We start from the raw sequence: 7,540 nt of genomic DNA, 5'->3' as shown, positions 1-7,540 counted from the left end.
ATTGATGAATTACACACACATGCAGGTGCATGTGCGCATGCGTGCGCGCGTGCACACACACTGCCCAAGGAAGGATCTCCTGCTACCACCATCAGACTTTACACTGTAACTAATACTGACCTTCAGTAGTTATACATTGCCACCATGGTGTGGCTCAGGAAGGCTGCTAAAAATCAAGAAAAAGACAGTGAAGATGAGGACATGTCAGAAATTCAATAGGAAAGAAGCAGAAAAGAGGTTGTGAGAAAAAAGGCAAGAAGGATGTGGCTAATTCAGCACAGAAGGGACCACCAGCCAAAACAGTCATCATTACTCCCACACCCGGAAAGAAAGCAATCATAACTTCCAGTAAGAAAGTAGTAGTTTTCCTAGTCAAAGGAGTAAAAAAATGGGAAGAATGCCAAGACAGAGGACAGTGAATCTGAAGAGGATATCAGCAAAGAAAATAAGGATGAAGAATTTGTGCCACTCAAAGTGGCAGAAATGGGAGTAGTTTCATCTAAAGAAGACTGAGGAAGAGGATGAGGAGGAAAAGAATAGTAAAGAAGATGAATGACATGAGGATAACTCTGAAGAGGAAGCTATAGATACCATACCTGCAAAAGGAAAGCCTACTCCTGCAAAAGCTGTCCCTGTAAAAGCCAAGAAGTCTGAGGAAGAAGAAGAGGAAAAAGAGTAAGTGCCTGTCAAAGTCAAAGAAGTACCTGGAAACAGAAAACTGGAAATGGACAAGCAGAAAACCCCCAACGCCAAGAAACAAAAATTGGAAGTTGAAGTGTCTACAAATTTTAATCTCTTTGCCGGAAACCTGAACTTCAACACAACTGCTTCTGAACTAAAAACTGGCATTATCAACTTCTTTTGAAAAAAAAAAGATGATCTTGCAGTTGGGGATATATAAAGTGATTACCAGGAAGTCTGGTTACGTGAAATTTGAATCAGCCAAAGAAATGGAAAAAAGCCTGGAATTCTTTCAGTCACTCAAAAGTCCTGGCTATAAGGTGAAGCTTGAAAAAGAAAAAAGAAAAGAAAAGAAAATACAGACACACAAGAAAGACTGAGATACAAAGACACTCTTCATCAAGAATCTACCTAATAAAGTGATTGAAGAGAAAGTCAAGGAAGTGTTTGAAGATGTTATAGAAGATAGATGGGACAACCAAAGGAACTGCCTACATTTAATAAGAAAGAAACAGATATGAACAAGGTCTTCAAAGAGAAACAAAGAACAGAGGTTGCTAGCTGGTCTCACAGGGGAGAAACATAAAGGGCAAGAGAATTCAAGAGGTAGACAAGGTAATTCCAGGAGTGGGAGCAATGTCAGTGGACTCAAATACACTTGTATTGAAAAACTTCACATCCAGTATCACTGGTGAAAGTATGCCAAAAATGTCTAAAAGGCAGCATCTCTCAGCCTGCCTCAAAACAACCCAAGCAAACCTAAAGGGTACATGCAGCATTTATTGAATTTGCCTCTATTAAAGGTGCAAAAGAAGGTTTGAGTTCTTGTAACAATTTGGAAATTCAAGGCACAGCATCAGTTTGGAGTTAAAAGGACATAAAATAACTAATGAAGCAGTGCAGAACCAGTCCTATAAAACTTTGTTTGTCAAAGATCTGTCTGAAGATGCCAAAGAAAAAACACTGAAATAGTCATTTCATGGTTATGTTGGTGTGAGGATAGTCACCACCAGGAAGCCAGGATTATTTAAAGGGTTAAGATTTGTGAATTTCAACTCAGAAGATGCTGAAGCTGCTAAAGAGACCATGGAAGATGGGAAGACTGATGAGAACAAAGTAACTCTGGTCTGAGTCAGTCCCAGTGCCTTTGGATGCCATGGTTGTTGTGGTGGTTGAGGAATATTTGGTGGCAGAGGAGGAAACCAAGGAAGAGAATGTAGGAATACACCAAGGGGTCTTTGGTGGCAGAGGCTAAGGAAACTTTGAAGGTCAGGGTAGCTTCTTAGGAGGCAGAGGAAAATCTCAGGCTTCTTGAATATTTCATTCTAATTATATCAGGCCTATCTCTTCCTTTTCTCTATGGGATAGTGAAACAACAGGAGTTTCATTTGGTAGAGCAAAAAGCTGAAAGGCAAGAAACCAGGATCCTAGTCCTTTATCTGTAATTAGATACTTTGAACAAGTCAATAAACCTCTTTGAGAATCTATCAGTTTCTTCTTTTGAGAAATGGTGAAAATGGGGGTAGCAAGGTGGATAGAGCACCAGCCCTGAATTCAGGAGGACCTGGGTTCAAATCTGGCCTCTGACATATAATACTCACTTGCTGTGTGACTCTGGGCAAGTCACTTAACCCCAACTGCCTGAGAGAGAGAGAGAGAGAGAGAGAGAGAGAGAGAGAGAGAGAGAGAGAGAGAAAGAGAGAGAGAAAGATGGTGAAAGTAAAATAAGTCCTACCTAATTCATGTGGCTTATTATGAAACATAAATAAGTAGATTTCTAGAACTAGGACCCTGAATTTGCTTAGAGATCATTTAAATTCTCTTGGGCCTATTCATATCTCTATTGCTGTTTAATCCAGCAACTTCCCACAGTGACTGAGGCCTCCATACCCTGGAAAATCCTACAACCTTTGTGGCTTGCTGAACATGGAATATCACTCTTCAAGGCCTTCCCCTCTTCTCCCATTAGTGAGGTCTTCCTAGAATATGCATTTTGTAAAGTGATTTAGGCCCCTTTGCCCTCTTTCTCTTCCTACCTCTGTTCCTCATTTCCTGGACTTCAAAATCATGCCTTTTCACCAGAGACATTCCTCCCTACCTGACCCTCTTTTGTATGTTGTTTTCCCCCATTAAAATGTAAGTGCCTTCATTACAGCAATACATCAAAAGGATTATACACTATGACCAGGTGGAATTAATACCAGGAATACAAGGTTGGTTCAATATTAGGAAAATTATCAACTTAATTGACCATATCAATAACAAAACCAACAGAAATCATATGATTTTCTCAGTAGATGTTGAAAAAGTTTTTAACAAAATACAGCACCCACTTTCCTACTAACAACATTAGAGAGCTTAGGAATAAAAGGAGCATTCTTTAAAATGATAAGCACTATCTATCTAAAACCATCAGCAAGCATCATGTGTAATGGGAATAAGCTAGAAGCCTTCCCAATAAGATCAGGGGTGAAGCAAGGATGCCCATTATCACCACTATTATTCAATATAGTACTAGAAATATTAGCTATTGCAATAAGAGAAGAAAAAGAAATTGAAGGAACTGAAATAGGCAATGAGAAAACAAAAGTATCACTCTTTGCAGATGATATGATGGTATACTTATAGAACCCTAGAGAATCAACCAAAAAACTACTTGAAATAATTAATAACTTTAGCAAAGTTGCAGGATATAAGATAAACCCATATAAATCATCAACATTCATTTAACAGCAAAGTATAGCAACAAGAGATAGAAAAAGAAATTCCATTTAAAGTAACTTTAAGCAATATAAAATACTTGCTCAGGACCTAGATGAACATAATTACCAAGCATTTTTTATGCAAATAAAGTTAGATCTAAATTAGAAAAATATCAATTGTTCATGGGTAAGTAATATAATAAAAAATGACAATTCTGCCTAAAGTAATTTACTTATTCAGTGCCATACCAATCAAACTACCAAAAAATTATTTGATAGAGCTAGAAAAAATAATAAGAAAATTCATCTGGAAGAACAAAAGGTCAAGAGTATCAAGTTTATTAATTTTAAAAAATACAAAGAAAAATGTCTTAGCAATACCAGATCTCAAACTAAGGCAGTAATCAATCATCAAAACTATCTGTTATTGGCTAAGAAATAGAGTGGTGGATCCATGGAATAGATTAGGTACACACAATACAGTAGTCAAGGACCATAGTAACCAAATGTTTGATAAATCTAAAAACCCCAGCCTCTGGGATAAGAACTCACTATTTACAAAAACTGCTAGGAAAAAGAAAACAATAAAGTACAAATTAGTTATAGACCAACATCTCACACCATATACCAAGATAAGATCAAAATGGGTATATGATTTAGACCTTAAGGGTGGCACCATAAGCAAATTAAAAGAGAAAGGAATAATCTATCTGTCAGATCTATGGAGGAGGGAAGAATTCATTACCAAACAAAAGACAGAAAACATTATGAAATGTAAAATAGATAATTTTGATTACATTAAATTTAAAAGCTTTTGCACAAACAAAACCAATGCAACAAGATTAGAAGGAAAGTAGAAAGATGGGAAACAATCTTTACAGCAAGCATCTCTGATAAAGGCCTCATTTCTTAAAAATAGAGTACTGAGTCATATTTATAAGAATACAAGCCATTCCCCAACTGAAAAAGGGTCAAAAGATATGAACAGGAATTTTGAGGAGAAGAAATCAAAGCTATCTATAGGCATATGAAAAAAATGTTCAAAATCACTATTGATTAGAAAAAAATGCAAATTAAAACAATTCTGAGGTAACACTTCATACCTATCAGACTGACTAATATGAGAAAAAAAAGAAAAATGACAAATGTTGCAAAAGATATAGGAAAATCAGGATACCCATCCACTGTTGGTGGAGTTGTGTGTTAATCCAATCATTTTGGAGAGCAATTTAGAATTATGCCCAAGGGCCACCAAATTGTGCATACCCTTTGATCCAGCAGTACCAATAGTAGGTTTGTTTCCCAAAGAGGTCATAAAAAAGGGAAAAGGACCTACATGTGCAAAAATATTTATAGTAGCCCTTTTTGTGGTGGCAAAATATTAGAAATTGAGGGGATGCCCATCAGTTGGGGAATGGCTAAACAAGCTGCAGTATATGAATGTAATGGAATTCTATTGTACAATAAGAAATAATGGCCAGGCAAATTTCAGAAAAACCTAGAAAGACTTGTACGAACTGATGCAAAGTGAAATGAACAGAATCAGAAAAGTATTGTACATAATATCAGCATGATGTATGATGATCACCTATGAATGACTTAGCTCTTCTCAACAACACAATGATCCAAGATAATTACAAAGGACTTATGATGGAAAATGCTATCCACATTCAGATAAAGAACTAATGAACTCTGAATGCAGATAGAAGCATATTTTTCACTTTATTTTTTTTTCATTTTTTTATCTGTTTCTTCTTTCACAATTATGACTAACATGTAAATATGGTTTGCATAATTGCACATATATAACCAAAATCAAATTGTTTATCATTTAGGAAGAGGGAAGGAAAGAGGGGAGAAAAAAATTTGGAAGTTAAAATCTTGTAATATGAATGCTACAAATTATCTTTACATATAATTGGGGGGGGAAATACTATGAAAAGTTAAAAAAAAAAGAATGTAAGTTCCTTAAAGTTAAGAACTGTCTTTCTTTTTGCTTGTATTTGTATTCTCAGTGCATAGCACAGTGCCTGACACATAATAGCTGCTTAATATTTTTTTTTACTTTTTTTCTTTCTTTCCTCTTTCATCTATTCCAGTTCCCTCATTTTATAGGTGAAGGAGCTAAGGCCCACAAATACAAAGTCACACTCTCCTCTAAGGAGGCAACAGCATAGATACCCTTGTAAGCATGCAAGTCAATTCACCAAACATTTATTAAGTCCTTACTACATATAAGGTACTGTGCTAGAAGTTGTAAAAAGAGTGAAATGCAACAGTCTCTGACCTTAAGGAGCTGACGTTCTATTGGAAGTGGGGTGGAAAGAGTGAGATAGCATACACACCAATAAGTAAATGAAACATAATTTGGGGTGGAAGAAAAGTAGGGAGAGTAAGAAAAATTAGAATCAACTTTGAACCATAAAGAAAGATAAAAATTCCAAGCTGTAGAACTGAGGATGAAGGGCATTCCAAGATGGTGGATGAAGTGGAAGAGAGAGGGAAGTGGGAGGGAAGAAAGGATACAATAGGATTTATAAAATCTAAATTTTCATACCAGCTCTGTTGAGAAGACTCTGTAAAAGTCTCCCCTACAGCTCTGAGTTCTAAAATGCTAATGTGAGTTAGGTAACTTTTGTTAAAGAGAGAGTACCATTAGCTCTCACAAAAACAGAGAAGAAAGAATAAGAAAGTTAATGAAAGCAGAGTCAAAAATTATTTTTTTGAAGTACTCTTTGAGAGGATTCTGGGAAGATGGCAGAATAGGTCAGAAAATTTCAAGCTCTCAATATTTTCCTCCATAAAAGAGATAAAAGAGCACATCACAGTGAATGTAGAGTGGTGAAATAATTAAGAGTAGGAGCAGAAGAAGGGTCTTCCTGTGACAATCAGAGAAGATCTGAAGAAAAATCCCAGGAAGAGGTTGCATCCCTGTGAAAAGTAAACACCTCCCCAACAGCAAGAGATAGAAAGAGAAATTCCATTTAAAGTTATTATGGACATTATAAAATATTTAGGAGTCTACCTGCCAAAACAAACCCAGGATATGTATGAACACAATTACAAAACACTTTTGACAGAAGTAAAGTAAAGTCTAAATAATTGGAAAAACAGTGACCAAGCTGATATAATAAAAATGACAATTCTACCTAAATTAATTTACTTATTCAGTGCCATACCAATCAACTAACAAAAAATAATTTTATAGAACTAGGAAAAATAATAACAAGATTCATCTAGAAGAACAAAAGGTCTAGAATATCAAGGGAACTAATGGGAAAAAAAATGCTAGGGAAGGTGGCCTAGCCATACCAGATCTTAAATTGTATTATAAAGCAGCAGTCGGGCAGAGTCAAGATGGCAGAGTAAAAGCAGTGACCTGCTTGAGCTCTCCCCCAAACCCCTCCATATACCAGTAAAAAAATGTCTCTAAACAAATTCTAAAGCAGCAGAACCCACAAAAAGGCAGAGCGAAACAAATCTACAGCCCGAGACAGCCTGGATGGTTGATTGGAAAAGCATATCATGCCAGATGGGGAGTGGAGCACAGTTCAGCGTGGCCATGCAGGCAAAACAGGTCTCATTGAACCTGGAGAAAGCCTCAGAGGACTGAATCACAGGCAGCTGTGGCAGTTTCCAGACTTCTCAACCCATGAATGCTCAAGACAACTTAGAAGGTCAGTGGGAAAAGTCTATGACTGCAGTGAGAGAGAGGCACAGTCCCAGCCCCAGTCTCTAAGCTCGATCCCAGGGTGGCGACTGCTTCCAGAGCTTCTGGCCCCAAAACTAATGGGTAATCGAGTGACTGATCAGAGGGGGATTGCAGGGATCTGTCTGCTGGTGCAGAGTTCTCTTGCTTTGCCCATGCTTGCATCTGGGTCACAGTTCTAGGTGGTGGTTCTGGGGCAAGAAGGAATGCTGAAGTAGCAGAACTTGTAGTGGTGGTAGAGAAGAAATCCTCCTCACAGCTCCAAGACAGAAAGGAGTGCTTGTGGTCACTCATAGACCAGAGCACAGGCCAGGAAAGTAGTAAACACCTCATCCCTTATCATACCACCTTGGAAGAACTGAAAATTTACAGGTCTTTAGAAGTATCTCTGAAAACAGCTGCACAAAACCCCTAAAGCTTGGGATAGTACATTCTCCACCCTGGATGC

General features: G+C 37.3%; 1 pseudogene; it reads left to right on the top strand.

Moving 5' to 3' along the window:
- Positions 1 to 483: 483 nt before the first annotated feature.
- On the top strand, positions 484 to 1,996 carry LOC114027604 (annotated as a pseudogene).
- The last annotated feature ends 5,544 nt before the right edge of the window (positions 1,997 to 7,540 follow it).

The sequence above is a fragment of the Vombatus ursinus genome, unplaced genomic scaffold (genome assembly GCF_900497805.2).
Source record: "Vombatus ursinus unplaced genomic scaffold, bare-nosed wombat genome assembly UNPS02014863.1, whole genome shotgun sequence".
Lineage (NCBI taxonomy): Eukaryota > Metazoa > Chordata > Mammalia > Diprotodontia > Vombatidae > Vombatus > Vombatus ursinus.
The sequence above is the reverse complement of the archived record's forward strand: the minus strand, read 5'-3'. Positions and strand labels throughout refer to the sequence as shown.